We start from the raw sequence: 15334 nt of genomic DNA on the forward strand, positions 1-15334 counted from the left end.
AGGCAGCTGCAGCTGCTCCACCTTCCTTTGGATCCTCCTTCAGCTTCTCTGACTCCTGCACCAGGGGTGTGTTTAGCTCCATGAGGAAGGGAGCCAACTTCTCCCACAGAACTCCTGCATCATCAAAAGTGCATGCACTGAGAGAGATTGTCAAGAGTTCTGGCTGGTTCTCACGGGTTTTAGCTCATGCTCCTGGGTTCGAGTTTTCCCTGCAGACATCAAGCTCTGGTATCAGACAAACAGACAACAGCATTACAGAGACAACTCGACCAGCACCCACAACAGTGGTGTAGGGTCAAACCATTCACAATTATGTATAGAATCTTCTATAAGTCCTACTTCTGACTGAACCCTGCTTGATCCAGAATCACCTCATGAAACTGCTTCCCGACATCACCCTGGGTTCCTGAGGAAAGCTTCCTCCACTTCTCTTCACCTCAGTCGTGTCCTCCAAAGCTCCCTGGAGAACCAGCCTGAGGGTCTGCCGCTGCAGCCTCTGATGCCTAAAGGAACCAACAAAAGAGGAGATGCTGGGGTTGGCACTGCTCTTAATGCCAGGCAGGTTCACCCCAGTCCTTCCAAGATAACTTGAGAACATGTTGGAGTCCTTCTGAATCCAGCAGAAACCATTGAAGCCAAAGGGCAGGCCGCAGAGGAGGAAGACCAGCACTGTGAGCAGGATGACCATGCAGAGCCTGGTCAGCTGCATCTGCCGGGAGCTACAGAGGATCCTGAGCAGCAGGGCCGGGCTGGACCCAGAGAGAAGCACCAGTAAGAAAATAAGCAAAGGGGCCAGCCAGGTGGCGTAGTGGTTAAGTTCATATGCTCTGCTTTGGTGGCCCGGGGTTTGCAGGTTTGGATCCTGGATGCAGATCTACACACTGCTCATTAAGCCAGGCTGTGGTGGAGTCCCACATGCAAAATAGAAGAAGAAGATCAGCACAGATGTCAGCTCAGGGAAAACCTTCCTCACCAAAAAAAAAAGGAAAATAAGCAGAGATGAAATCAAATACCTAATACCAAACATGGTCACAATCCCTAGACAGGAAGCCACAGTAGTTTCCTTCCAGAACATTCAGCAGCAGGGACAGGGCCCAGAGCAGGGCACACATGACACTTGATATGTGTCTGCCATGGTGGCAGAGGTACCAGATGGGGCACAGGGTGGACAGGCAGTGCTCGGTGCTAATGATGCTGAGAAGGCTCAGGTCTGCGATGTGGGCAAAGTTCACCACAGTGGTGAAAAAGCTAGGGAAAGAGATGGAGATGGAATGGAAGGAGGTGATGAGTTCCTCCAGGGAACGTGTAATCTGGCAACAGTGGAAGAGGAAGCTGACTGCAGCCAGGTTGCAACGTAGATAGAGAAGGCAGACCTCCGCATGTGGAAGCCCAGGAGCTAGATGACAACCGTGTTTCTGGGCAGCCCGACCAGGGTGATGACGACTATCAGCAAGGCCCGGATGAGGGTCTCCATGTTAAAAGTTTGAGGTGGGGCCTGGTCACGTCCATTCACTGGTGTGAATTCAGTCCCCCAGGCTGAGATGGTTAGATGTGTGCTCAGAAACCCTCCACTGGAAACCGAAACAAGATGTGAGCACCTGCTGTATGATCACTGACTCTCACGGCCACCCTGTGACGTGGGAATTGCTGTCCCCATGTCACAGGATGGAAATGGAGGCTTGCGGAGATTAAGATCCTTACCAAAGGCCGCATAGCCTTGGAGACCTGGAACCTGGATCAAAATCCAGTTCTCTCTGACTCTAAAATCCTGGGCTTTCTCTGCTGCACCACGGACCCTCTACTGACATGCGGATGTTCTGTAGTCCAATCATACTCCACCGCCACACCACTGACTGTCCAGAGGTTATGTCACGTCCCCAGAATTTCCTGAAGAAGGAAGAGAAAAGTCTGGGATAGGATCTGAGAGACCAGGAGAGGGCTATGGGCCCAAGCATTCCTTCTGTTCTGGGCCAAAAATTTCCTAACAGGTGCAGGAATTCAGGAAGACACAGAGATGCCCACAGCCCACCCTCATCACTAAGAGTGACCCAGCCACCGAGGAGAAAGAAGATCATGCTTTAGGGACATGAGGGGAATGTGACCTCTTGCTAGGACAGGTGTGAGGATGGCCAGGCAAGGTGGGCTGGAAATGGCTCAGTGTGTGAGCTCTACGGACACAGCAGCACTTTTTATATACATCCCCAGTGCCTAGATCTGTATGCGGCACACAGTGTGTCCTCAATAAATACTTATTCCATGAATGAGGAGGCTAACAAAGTGAAAGATTTGGGTTAAATACAAAAAAAATGAAAACACAATTAAAGACACTAGAACACATGTGTGTAATGGATGAGGAAAATTTCACTCATGGTGACTCTTTCCTTGGAGAGCTCTGTGTGTGTTTAGAAGAATTCCTCACGTGTGCCCAAATTACTTAAGCTGGTCCTGATGTGCCTTTGAAGCGAGGATGCAACACAGCTTTGCTGAGCACCTAGAATCGTTTTGGTGCACAAGTTGGAGGCAGGTTTGGGGCTGAGCGGAATACAAGGGAGGAAGAGTAAGCGAGGGTGAGGGCCGAGGGCCACTGAGAAGAGCTGCTTGAGGTTCAGGAATGTCTCTGGGGGCTGTTACGTGGGCTGCTGTGGCGTGTGCAGTGCAAACCCGCTCCGTTCTCCCTCCCAGGAGATCTCCAGTAGAGTTTGCGCCGCTGAGCTAAGTTTCAGTGTGAGAGGGATCTGTGCGGGGAAGTGGAAAAAGTGCAGGGCTTGGAGTGTGAAGGGAGATGCTCATGCAGAATTCAGCTGGAGGGAGATGAGGAGCTCAGGCTGGGGCAGTAACTGCGGCCACTTGACGGCTTATCCCGTATTGCCTCCTTCAATCCCCTCAAGAGCCCTGTGAGGTGAGAACTGGTATTATCCCCAGTTTACAGAGCATGGAATTGGAGTACAGGAAAGGTGAGCGGTTTGCTCCTAGTCTCATACAGCGTGGATCTGAACCCAGCAGGGCTCCCTCAGCGTCTACACTTCTGACCAGACCTGCACACCTGCCACACTGTAGTGTCAATTACACGTGGACGGGAGAAAAGCAGAGAAGGAATTCCCAAGTCGAATCCAAGATGGCCGTCAAAATTATGGATTAAAAAATCATGTAACACAAGCAAACTCCAGAAACCCAGAGAGGGCAAGAGAAGCCAGTCAAATAGCGAAAAAGGAGAGGTGAGTAGAAGGTGTTTAGGGGCAGACAGCAGAATCCAGGAGCCCTTTCCTGCCTCACAAAGTCTCCAGAATCCAGAGGACTCACACAGGCAGAAGACCTCCAAGTGGGAAGAGGATGCGTCCTCCTGCGGGGCACAGAGAGGAAACAAAGACAGAATCATCCATCGTGCGCTCTGTTAGAGAGACAAGACCCCACAGCCCAGATTGGCCAGAAAAGGCTGTAGGAGGAAAACCAGAACCTCTGCTATCTCCACTCACACACCTGACCATTTATAAATATGTTACTAGGGTGGGGTGTATTTGTATTCCTTATCAAATTGGAAGCTCCATGAGGACCCAGTCACACCTGTTGTTGGTCACTACTGTATCCCCAGCATCTTGCACGCTCCTTAGGGACCGTCTATTGTGATATCCTCACTTAACACAGAAGAAGCTGAGGCCTAAGGAGTCGGAGGGATTTTCCTGAGATGTCACCGTGAAGAGCAGATCCAATACCATCTCTGGTCTCCTGGAGCCCTGTCCAAGGATTTCCCACCGTTCTCGGCTGCAGCGTTCATCATTTCTGAGGAGCCCCCGAAAAATCTTCATGTGAACACAGAATGCGAGAGATAATCAGCAAACGCAGAGACTGCCCCTAATATCCATTCTCATGTCACATACTCTCTGAGTAGCTGCTCCTTCCCTGGTCCCTTCAAGCCTGGGGGTGGACAGTGCTTCACTTCTGCTTGCCTTAGGCTGCTTCACCATGCTTTGTCACTTTTCCTTAATCCTGCCCAGCTTTGCAAATACTCGGTCCCCTCATGAAACACTCCTCACTCATCCCAGTTTGGGCTGTTTCCTCCTGGGACTCTGCCAGATTCACAAGAGAAAAGAACTTTGAAAAGCCAGTGAAACAATGAAACCTGGGTTAACAGCAGTTCGTCTCCGGGAAGCAATGCCAGCATGTTCCCTTGCTCCCTAAATTCCTGTAAGAGGCGGCATCCTCTCCATGCCTGCAGATTTGAACGGTTCAATGAAGGGGAGAATATGAGGTGATGAATCAGAAGGGAGAAAGGTTCTGGCTGACCCCATTCGGATCGACCACAGTCGGAGCTGCCATCACCAAAGGTGCTAATGGGGAGCTTCAGTCTCCTGCCTTTTCCTGAAGGACACACCATGACCCCCTGCAGGTAGCACCCCAAAGTAGAAAGAGGGGACGGGAACTTAGAGCAAACACCATCACTGGCCTTGGAAATAGGGCAGTTCTTGCTATATATCCTGACCCTTCTTCCATTCTTCTGGCCGGAGTGGAGAGCGAGAGCCTTTCTGTGATCGAGTGATGCCAGAGGACACTTCCCTGTCCTCTAAATCGGGAGATGCCTACAGGAGCTGGAGTGAGGGGCGGTGACCAAGCAAGGCTTATCAAGACACTGGACAGAACTTGCAATTTCCCGTGTAGACCCGGTGGGCAATTCAGAGGCCAGGGCTGTTTGAGACGTGACCCCTCACCAAGATGTTTCCCAGCATTTGCCCCACTTCCGCCCACACACCAGCCTCGCCCATCCCACCCCATCTGGTCCACCTCCTAGCAAGTAATCACTGTTCTGGAGCATACGGTTGACAACTGGGGACCTGGGTAGCAATGTCAAGCAATGTGAGCTTGCATTGTGAGGCTTCGTAACTAAAGAAAAGCCTATCATAGGGTGATTGAAAGTTCGCCATGACCTGACCTGATTTTTTTTGCTTGTTTTCTTTATGCTAACATAATGCATTCACATCTGGAACTTCTTTCCAAATGATAGAGAAACATATACAAAGTGGCAGTCTCCATGACTCCCGTTCTCCAGAGGCCACCCCTGATTATACTTCCCATTATCATTTCTTTTATTATTAGCTCAAAATAGTAAGCTTATATTTCTATATTTTAATTTATCAGCATTAACAACTGCATCAATGGGCTCCCCTTATAAAATGCAAGGAATTCAGCTCATGTAACATATCTTCTGCCTCCCTCCACTTCACAATATTTGCGATTTACTTATTTTCAGTTGGTCTGTATATCTAATATTTTCAGTCTTATGTTTTACGACTTCAGCTCATGTGTCTCATGCTATAGCCATATCGATCTACTTGTCATTTTTATACATGACATTTGAATCAGGAACTATTTAACATTCAGAAAAGTTTTTCCATGCCTTCATTCAGCAAATATTTAATAATTACTAATTGTGTCCCAGACACTGTTTCAGGCAATAGGGTGTGGTGTGAACAGCATCTCAGACAAGACCATGGCCCTGTGGAGCCCGTGCTCGAAGGCCTGGCCGAGCTCCCTCAGGATGCGAATGGAACTGAGAAGAGAAGAGGTGAAGGCTCAGCAGAGGGGTCTCCATCCATTAGAAGTCCGGAGGAGGAGCTGATTCAGCAAAACAGACTGAGAAGCAACAGCTGCTGTGGAAAGAGGAAAACTAGGAGAGTGTGGTGTTCCAGAATCCCAAATGACAGAGCTATTGCTCAGTAGTGTCAAATGCTGCCAGTGGTTGAGAAACCGACCTTTGGACCTGCAGCGTGGAGTCCTTGCCAGTCTCATCAATGTGGTTGCAGAGAAAGAGCGGCCTGGAGGACTAAGCAGAGCGGCTGGGAGAGAGAAGGGCAGGTGTGGGACGGGACTCCCGGACACCCCGGACATCAACTGAAACACCGCCACAGGCAAGGGGAGAGTTAGGATCGCTGGCTGAGCCACAGATTATTGCAGAAAAAATCAATCGTGTTTCCGAATACAAAAATAAAAACATAGAAGAAATCATAGGAAAAAACCCAACTCCTTCTTCTGAAAAAGAAGCGCAGTGAAGGCATTTCATACATTGAATACAGCCTCCGTAAGCGCAGCAGCGTAGCCCTGACTCGCACATGCTGACCCACTGACACAAATGCGTCCGCTGACTCAGTTCATGATAAAAGCTGAGCATCAAACTAGCAGGTAAACAGGGACTATTCCGTGAATGGAACTGGACAACTGGGTGGCCATCTTAAAAAAATAAACTGGAAAAGGTACTTCATGTATGATATTAGGGCAAATTCTAAATATACTACATATTTAAAAATAAATAATGAAGGTATAATTATTCCTGGAGAAACCATGGGAAAATGCTTTTGTAAGTCAAAGCAGGGAAATCCTTTCTAAATTTAGCACAAAATTTCCACAAGAACATAAAGAAATTTTGAGAACAAAATGAGACACCCTAATCGAAAGATAAATTAAAAGCTGGAAAAATATTTGTAACTCACAGATAAAGTTCTAATTTTTCCTATATGCAGAAGTTCTTACAAAATGTTAAATTAGAAAATGCAACAAAGCAATAAGAAAATTAAATTAAATTAAAATGCAAGATATGAGTTCACATTTCCTAAAAAAATACAAATAGCTCTTAAACACGAGAGAAGATGTGAAACCGAACTCATAATAAGAGAAAGGCAAAGTAAATTACACCGAGTTATAATTTACCTGCCAAAATTTCGAAGACCAAAAAGTTGTCAGTATCCCAGTGGGAGATCATGTGGGACAGATGCTCACACTTTTCTGGGGGAGTGAAGATTGATAGAGCCCCCAGGGAAGGCAGTTTGCAACTTATATAAACATATATAAAGTATCATACTTTTTTGCACTTTAATTCCTCGTTTAGGAATTTATCTTAGGGATATATTTGTATACATATGTACAAGGTTAACAAATGTGGGATTATTTGCATTAACGAAAGACTGGTAAAAGCCAAATGGCCACCAATACTGTATAAATTACGGTCCATCCATACAATGTATAAAAAGAGCCACAAACATGATATGGAAGGACCTTCAAGATACGTTAAGTTACAAAAAGAGAGTGCAGAACGATGCATGTTTGCATATACACATGCATACACAGTTTTTATCAATATGAGATCTGCTGCCTAGAAGACCCTGCTTTAATTGCCTGCCTTCTTTGGTTCTCCCAGAATCATTACTTCATTCCATGGCTGGTCAAGCTGACAAGTCTTGCTTGTCCTGTGTCCTCACATGCCTTAGAGAGAAGCCCCAAGAGAGAAGCTAACATCCCCTTTGCTAATAATATGGATCCCCTCTTAGAGCATGAAATCCATGTGTAATTTTTTGGGAAGATCCTTTTCCAAACAGGGGTGAGACTGGAAAAACACACAGCGGAGGAAGTGGAGAAAGGGCCCTGTCCTCTCACGGCTGATTTTGCAAATGCAAGTTTCTCCTGTAATGTAGGAAACTAAAAAGAGAGCAAATGTGGCAATTAGGAAAATCTGCCAGAAAACAAATGCCTTGAATGACTCCACTTGAAAGAAACTACTTGAGGATAAGGAAAATAGTTTTATTCAATATGCTAATTTTTTATTTACACAGAAGAATTGAGCAAGATGGACTTTACCAAGGCACATTGTTGGACTTAAGACTTCTCTTCCCACTAATGCCAAAGCCAGGAGAGACACCAGCGACTGAATTTCAGCTGGAGAAACGGCCACAGGTGAGGCTTTCTTCTGGGGAGTAATTCTCTTGTTTTTCTCCTTCGAGATCTTTTTCTCACTTTTTGGTAAATTCTGACTGGGGAGAAGTTGTGTTTTCTACCCATTATGAGGTCAATGCTGGACAGAGTAGGACCTCAGGAAATGCTTATTGATCGACTCTAATCTGCTTTATTGAGTGACAAATTGGCCACAAACCGGTAAAACTTTGGGAACTTCTTATTTTCTTTAGAGATCTGGGCTGAGAATTAAGGGTTTATGCTTCATCCTAAAACCCATTTCGATCTTTCCTACAGTAATGATCCTAATAAAAACAAATGGAAATTGGGAACTAGGCTGTCTTTGAAATTCAGAATCCCAAAACATGTGTCTACCTTGGTTGTGATTCTCCGGCCCTCTGTGTCTTTCACTTCAGCACAATGAAGCTTTTCACTGCCATTGTTTTCTGCTCCTTGGTCGTGGGAGTCAGCAGTGAAGGCTGGTTTTCATTCTTCAAGGAGGCTGTCCAAGGTAAGAGCCCTGAAGGATGGAGGGCGCATCCAGCTGTCCCCAGGATTCACTCTGAGCAGAGGCCACATAGCCACTGGAAGTGGGTGCTCCTCAGAGAAGCCGCAAACGGGTCAGAGCAGGAGTGTTTCTCCTTCCAGGCTGGTCTGCCTCAGCACCCTCCATGGAGTCTCCAGACCAGAGTTTCAGCGGTGCTTCGGGCCCAGCCTGTCCTTGCCGGGAGTGTGCAGAGGGGTCAGCACTCCCTGGGGGTGAGCTCCTTGTGGGAATTCACAAGTGGCAAATTCCTCAGTCTTGGAGTCTCACTGTGAACTCAGTGTGTTCCCAGAGAGGGAACCTTCAGTGTCAGTTTTTGCAAGACTTTAAACTTCACGTGTCGTTATTAATCTTGCTTTACCTTCCTTGTTCCTTCTGTAATGCTCTTCCTTTCTTTACATAGATGGGAATTTCTGACCTATATGATTTCCCTTCTCTCTAAAGAACTACTTTCAGCATTTCTTGCAAGGCAGGCCTACTACCAATAAATTCCTTCGATTTTTGTTTGAGAAGGTCTTTATTTCTCTTTCACCTTTGAAGGATGATATCACAGGGTGCAGAATTTGGGGTTGGCAGTTTTTTTCTCTCAACATGTTAAATATTTCCCTCCACTCTCTTCTTGTTTGCATGGGTTCTGAGGAGGAGTCAGATGTGATTCTCATCTTTGTTCCTCTGTAGCTAAGGTATTTTTTCCCTCTGGCTTCTTTCAGCATTTTTCCTTTATCTTTGATTTTCTGTACATGCCTAGGTGTGTTTTAGTTGTTCTTGTTGTTGGGTTTATCCAGCTTGCTGTTCTCTGAGTTTCTTGGATCTCTGCTTGGTGTCTGACATTAATGTGGAGAAATTCTCACTCATTATTGTTTCAGATATTTCATCTGTTCCTTCCTCTGTCTTCTCCTTCTGGTATTCCAAACACATATGTCACCCCTTTTCTAGTTGTCCCTCAGTACTTGGATGTTCTGTTTTGTTTTTTTTTTCAGTCTGTTCTCTACTTTTTGATTTTTGAGGATTCTATTGAATCCTCTTGCTCGAAGATTCTTTTCTCAACCATATCCATTCTACTGCTAACCCCATCAAAGGCATTGTCTCCTTCTGTTCCAGTGTTTTTCATGTCTAGCATTGATTTGTTCTCTCTTAGCATTTCCATCTCTCTGCTTACGTCACCATCTGTTCTTGCGCACTGTCTGCTTTATCCATAGAGCCCTGAGCATATTCAGCATGGTTGGTTTAAGTTCCCAGTCTGATAATTCCAATATCCCTGCCACGTTTGGGTCTGATGTTTGCTCTGTCTCTTCAAACTGTGTTTTGCCTTTTGGTATGCCTTGTGATTTTTTCTTGATAGCTGGATGTGGTGTATTGGGTAAAAGGAGCTCTTGTAACTGGGCCTTTAGTGACTTGCTGGTGAGATGTGGGGGGAGGGAGGGGTTCTATTGTCCTAGGGTTGGGTCGCAGTCTTTCAGTGAGCCCACGCTTCTGGACTGGGAACTAGTTAAGTGTTTCTCAGTTTTTTCCTCCCCCTCAAGTGGGGCAGGATGGCTGGAGTGGGCTGGAGTTGGGTATTTCCCTTGCCCAGGGCAGTTAGACTCTGATAATACAGTTTCCCCTGAGGGCGGCCCTTGGGAAGAAGAACAGAGGACTCTGACTTGCTTCAAATGGCTCCTTTTCCCTCCTCCTGCTGGAAGCCTGAGGGGATTTTTTGTGAGAACCTGGCAGCACTCCTGAAGGTAAATCTCGCAATAATGTGGGGCCCCCTGTGACTGGGGCCCCTAGAGTTTTTAACTCTCAGAGTTGTGCCCACTGAACCTCCAGAAATTCATCAATTCCAGTTCAGGCTCTCCTCCCTCAGCACTGGTTCCCGCACTGGTGGGGCCTCCTGAGTCTCTGCTCCAGTAGGACTGGCATCCCTGTGTCTGCCCGTCTGACTCTCCTGTCTCGGGGGCAGTGGTCTGCCCTGTGTCCTCCCCTCTCTTACAGAGTCAAGAAGAATTGGTGCATTTTCAACCTGTTCAGCTATTTGCTTGTTGCTGAATTGGAGTATTGACTTCCAAACTCCTTACATGCAGAACTGGAACTGATGTATTAATGTTGCAATTGAAAGTTTTGTAATTTTTTTGTTGAAATTTGACAAATTCAATATTTCTATATTTTGAATTTCCTGTGCTATTCTTTTTTTTGTAAAAGATTGACACCTGTGCTAACATCTATGGCCAATCTTTTTTCTTTTCTTTTCTTTTCTTTTTCTTTTCTCTCCAAAGCCCCCAGCACATAGTTGTATATTCTGGTTGTGAGTGCCTCTGGTTGTGCTCTGTGGGACACCTCCTCAACAAGACCTGATGAGCGGTGCCCTGTCCGTGCCCAGCATCTGAACCGGCAAAACCCTGGGCGGATGAAGCGAGCGCACGAACATAACTACTCCGCCACAGGGTCTGCCCCATGCGCTACTCTTTTTAAATGAATTTCTCTGAATACAGTTCTTAAAAAGAATTTTGGTGCTAGCTGCTAAGTTTTCTGCACATAGTAAAAAATATCTCCTCCCTTAGGTCAGCGAATTTCAGAATTTGTGCTGTGGTGCACCTGCATTTGAATGTGCTGGGAGTTTTTGTATGAAACGAAATCCTGAGCCTCTTCTAGCCTCTGAGTCAGAATCTTGGAGATGGGGTGGGGCTAGGAATCAGCGTTTTGAACAAGGCTTGAGGTTATTTTAAACACAATACCAATGAGAATGACTATCTCAGGTGTTGCTACAACCCAGTGATAGAATCTATCAAGTACTTGGAGAAAACTCTTACCTATCAAACTGGAGAACATGGAATGAACGTCAAGGCAGCATCAGAGAAAGAACTGTTGTTAGGCTCAGCCCCAGATCAGCTATTCACGGACTCAGAGACAAAAGAATTAATACATGAAGTTAGTGAGACATATGCCACAGAACAAAGCACATCAATAATAATTAAGGTGGGGCCAGCCCCGTGGCGCAGTGGTCAAGTTCACGCGCTCTGCTTCAGCAGCCTGGGAATTGCAGGTTGGGATCCTGGGCGCGGACCTACGCACTGCTCGTCCAGCCACGCTGTGGTGGCGTCCTACGTGCAAAATAGAGGAAGACTGGCACAGATCTTAGCTCAGGGCTAATCTTCAAGCAAAAAAAGGAAGATGGTAACAGATGTTAGCTCAAGGCCAATCTTCCTCACACACACACATACACACACACACAAACCAAAGAATAATTAAGGGGCTGGCCCCGTGACATAGTGGTTAAGTCTTGCATGCCCTGCTTCGGACCACCGAAGCTGGCTTGGATCCCGGGCACAGACTTACACTGTTTGTGAAGTCATTTTGTGGTGGCAACCCACATATAAAATATAGAAAGATTGGCACAGATATTAGCTCAGTGCTAATCTTCCTCAAGCAAAAAAAGAGGAAGATTGGCAACAGATGTTAGCTCAGAGTGAATGTTTCTCACAAAAAAATAAAAGAAAAAGAATAATTAAAACTATCCATCTTGGTTTTTCTTTTCTCCAAGTGAGTAGGTTTAAAGAAATCCTTGACATGTGAGCCACGGCACGTCTCAATAAATATTTACTGAGCAACACAGGCACGACAGACACTTCCTCCAGCTCTTCCTCACTTAGATCTGTTTTGAGCATCTATTTTTCCACTAATGGTCTTTTAAACTCTTTTCATTGAGCTATAACAGTAAACTGAGATACAGTAAACTGCACAGCTTGATGAACTTCTGCATAGGTAAACACCCACGCTACCACCATCAGACCAAGATGTGTCATATTTCCAGCACCCCAGAAGGACAGCTCGTGTCCCCTCCCAGTTAATGTCCCCACCAAAGGTAACCCCTATTCTGGCCTCTATGATTATAGATTAGTTTTTCCTGCTTATTATCTTTAACAAAAATTTTATTGAAGTATAATTGACATATAACATTATATTAGTTTCATGTACAGCGTAATGATTCAATATTTGTATGTGTTGCGAAATGATCACCACAATAAGTCTAGTTAATATCCATCACCACACATAGTTACAAAAATTTTTTTTCTTGTAATGAAGACTTTTAAGACTTACTCTCTTAGCAACTTTCAAATATGCAATACAGTGTTATTAACTGTAGTCACCATGCTGTACATTGCATTCTTAGGACTTAACTATTTTATAACTGAAAGTTTGTGCTTTTGACCCCCTTCACCCATTTCTCCCGCCCACTACTTCCTGCCTCTGGCAACCGCCAATCTGTTCTCTGTATCTATGAGCTGGGATATTTTTTGAGGTTCTCCATATAAGTGAGATTATACAGTATTTGCCTTTCTCTGTCTGACTTATTTCACTTAGCACAATGTCCTCAAGGTCCATCCACGTTGTCATGAATGGCAAGATTTCATTGTGTTTATTTTATCTTTTTAAGATTGGCACCTGAGCTAACATCTGTTGCCAATCTTTTTTTTTCCTTCTTCTCCCCAAAGGCCCCCAGTACATAGTTGTATATTCTAGTTGTGAGTGCCTCTGGTTGTGCTATGTGGGACGCCACCTCGATATGGCTTGATAAGTGGTGCCATGTCCGTGCCTAAGATCCGAACTGGTGAAACCCTGGGCCACCGAAGCGGAGCGTGCGAACCTAATCACTCGGCCACGGGACAGGCCCCAAGATTTCATTCTTTTTTATGAATGAATATAGTCCATTGTGTATATGTATGTGTGTGTGTGTATATATATATATATATATATGTACACCTCATCTTCTTTATCCATTCATCCACTGATGGATGTTTAGTTTGTCTATATCTTGGCTATTGTAAATAATGCTGCAATGAACATAGGGTGCATAGGTCTATTCAAGTTAGTGTTTTTGTTTTCTTTGGATAAATACCCAGAAGCAGAATTGCTGGATCGTAAGGTAGTTCTATTTTTAATTTTTTGAGGCACCTCCATACTGTTTTCCATAGTGGCTGCACCAATTTACATTGATCTTCACATAAGAGAAATTAGGTGGAATGTGCTCTTTTGATCTGGCATTCTTCCATTCAACATTGTGTCTATAAGATTCATCCATGTTGTTGCTTATATGTATCAACAGTTTGCTCTTTTTCATTGGTGTGCAGTATTCCATTGTAGAAATGTACCATGATTTACTTGCTCACTCTATGTTGTCGGATAATTGGATCTTTTCAGTTGTGGGCTGTTGTGGATGAAACTGCAGTGACATTGTGCACGTTGGTGTGCATGCTCTCTGGTGGACACACACTCACTCATGCTGGGGGCAGATACCCAGGAGAGGGGTTGTGGGCTAACAAGGGAGATGGAGGTTTAGCTCCAGTAGATGCTGCCAAGTAGCTTTCCAAAACGGCACCAATTTACAATTCCATCCACAAAATATAAGAGTTTCAGGTGTACCACATCCTCACCACAACTGATACCATCAGTTTTTAAAATTTTTGTCGTTCTGATGGTGTATAGTGGCATCTCATTGTCCCCACTACCGTTCACTAACAGGAAAAGGAAACTAACTTACATCAGGCCCTCTGACATGCTAGGGATTGTTGGGCAGTTCCCTTATTATGTTTTATTTTATTTATTTATTTTTTCAAAGATTGGCACTTGAGCTAACATCTATTGCCAATCTTCTTTCTTCTTCTTCTTCTCCCCAAAGCCCCCTGGTACACAGTTGTATATTTTACTTGTGGGCCCTTCTACTGTGGCATGTGGGACGCCGCCTCAGCATGGCTTGATGAGCGGTGCCATGTCCGCACCCAGGATCTGAGCTGGCGAAACCCTGGGCTCCCAAAGTGGAGGGTGCCAACTTAACCACTTGCCAGGGGGCCGGCCCTCGCTCATTTTCTATTTCATCTACTCATTTCATCTACTGTGCTCATTTCATCTACTGTGGAGGTAGGTATGATGCTCCCGAGTGAAGGGTGAGGAAACCGGAGCTCAGTGAGCAGGCAGAGACCTGAACAGGATGCTCACGCCTTACAGCGCAGTCTGCCTACACAGGGCCTGTGGAGCTCCCTCAGGCAACTCCGCCTCATCCCTTACTGCCGGTTTCAGCATTTGTTCTGTGCCTTTGATGCCTGTCATGTCGAATTTATTCAAGCCCGAGTTGCCCTCCCTCAGTGGAAAGGATGTATTTGTCTTATGCACCATCGTAGTGGAAAAATGTGGAACCCCTTCTCCTCTCACTGCTTTGTCAGGAGTCAAAATCTGAAAGGAGTGGACAGTTTCCATTCCTTCACTCCTCCGGTATCTCACCAGCTTCATTTTGGTTATTTTGTCTCTTTCCAGGGCTTGGGACTTGGTGGGAGCCTACTGGGACATGAGACAAGCCAATTACCAACATTCAAGCAGATACTTCTATGCCCGGGGGAACTATGATGCTGCACAAAGGGGCCCTGGGGGTGTCTGAGCCGCTCAAGTGATCAGGTGACTGGGGTGCTGGGGTGGCCAGGGAGAGCGGAGCAGAGTTGTCTGTCTCCAGAGTCAGGAGGGCTGTGGTCCCCGCTCTTATTGCCCCTGCTCCTGAGGTCTGGGTGGCCAGCAGAGCCAGAGCAGGGCTGGTGTGGATGTGCCTCCCCCACCCCCAAAGAGAAAGGGAGGGATCTCTGCAGAGCTCTGTTGCGGAACATGGAAAGAACCAGTTGACCTGGACCTTTGCCCAAGGAGGTGCATGTTTTAGCCCCTCCTTCTTGAGCATGGGCTCTTCCAGCCTCCTCTGAAAGCCATTCCTTGGTGGAAAGAGAGAAGGGAATTGGGAGGTGGAGCTGTCTAGAATGACCCAGGAGACAATATCCTCTCTCGCTTCCTTCCAGCAACGCCAGGGAATATCTTCAAGGACTCTTACACAAGCTTTCCTTTGGAAGCAGCAGCTATGACTTGGAGGACTTGACTTCCGACCAGAGAGCTGGGGAATGGGGCTGGAGTGGCAACGACCCCGAGCATTTCAGACCTGCTGGCCTGCCTAAGGAATACTGAGCTGCCTGCTCCCTCTGCTCTCAGGGGATGAGGCTGTGAGCCACACAACTCTCCCCACAAACAGGGCACAGTGTCACTGAGCTTTGTGTCCCCAGGAACTCA

General features: G+C 46.1%; 1 long non-coding RNA gene and 1 pseudogene across 1 annotated transcript; one reads left to right on the top strand and one right to left on the bottom strand.

The window, feature by feature from the left end:
* Nucleotides 1–436: 436 nt before the first annotated feature.
* On the bottom strand, nt 437–3713 carry LOC124232743 (mas-related G-protein coupled receptor member X2-like; annotated as a pseudogene).
* A 3936-nt stretch (nt 3714–7649) lies between these two features.
* LOC124232744 (uncharacterized) lies at nt 7650–15328 on the top strand. The gene is made up of 4 exons (XR_006886912.1): nt 7650–7716; nt 8130–8224; nt 14546–14683; nt 15070–15328. It is a non-coding gene; the product is annotated as an uncharacterized LOC124232744 (long non-coding RNA).
* The last annotated feature ends 6 nt before the right edge of the window (nt 15329–15334 follow it).

The sequence above is a fragment of the Equus quagga genome, unplaced genomic scaffold, assembly GCF_021613505.1.
Source record: "Equus quagga isolate Etosha38 unplaced genomic scaffold, UCLA_HA_Equagga_1.0 111085_RagTag, whole genome shotgun sequence".
NCBI lineage: Eukaryota > Metazoa > Chordata > Mammalia > Perissodactyla > Equidae > Equus > Equus quagga.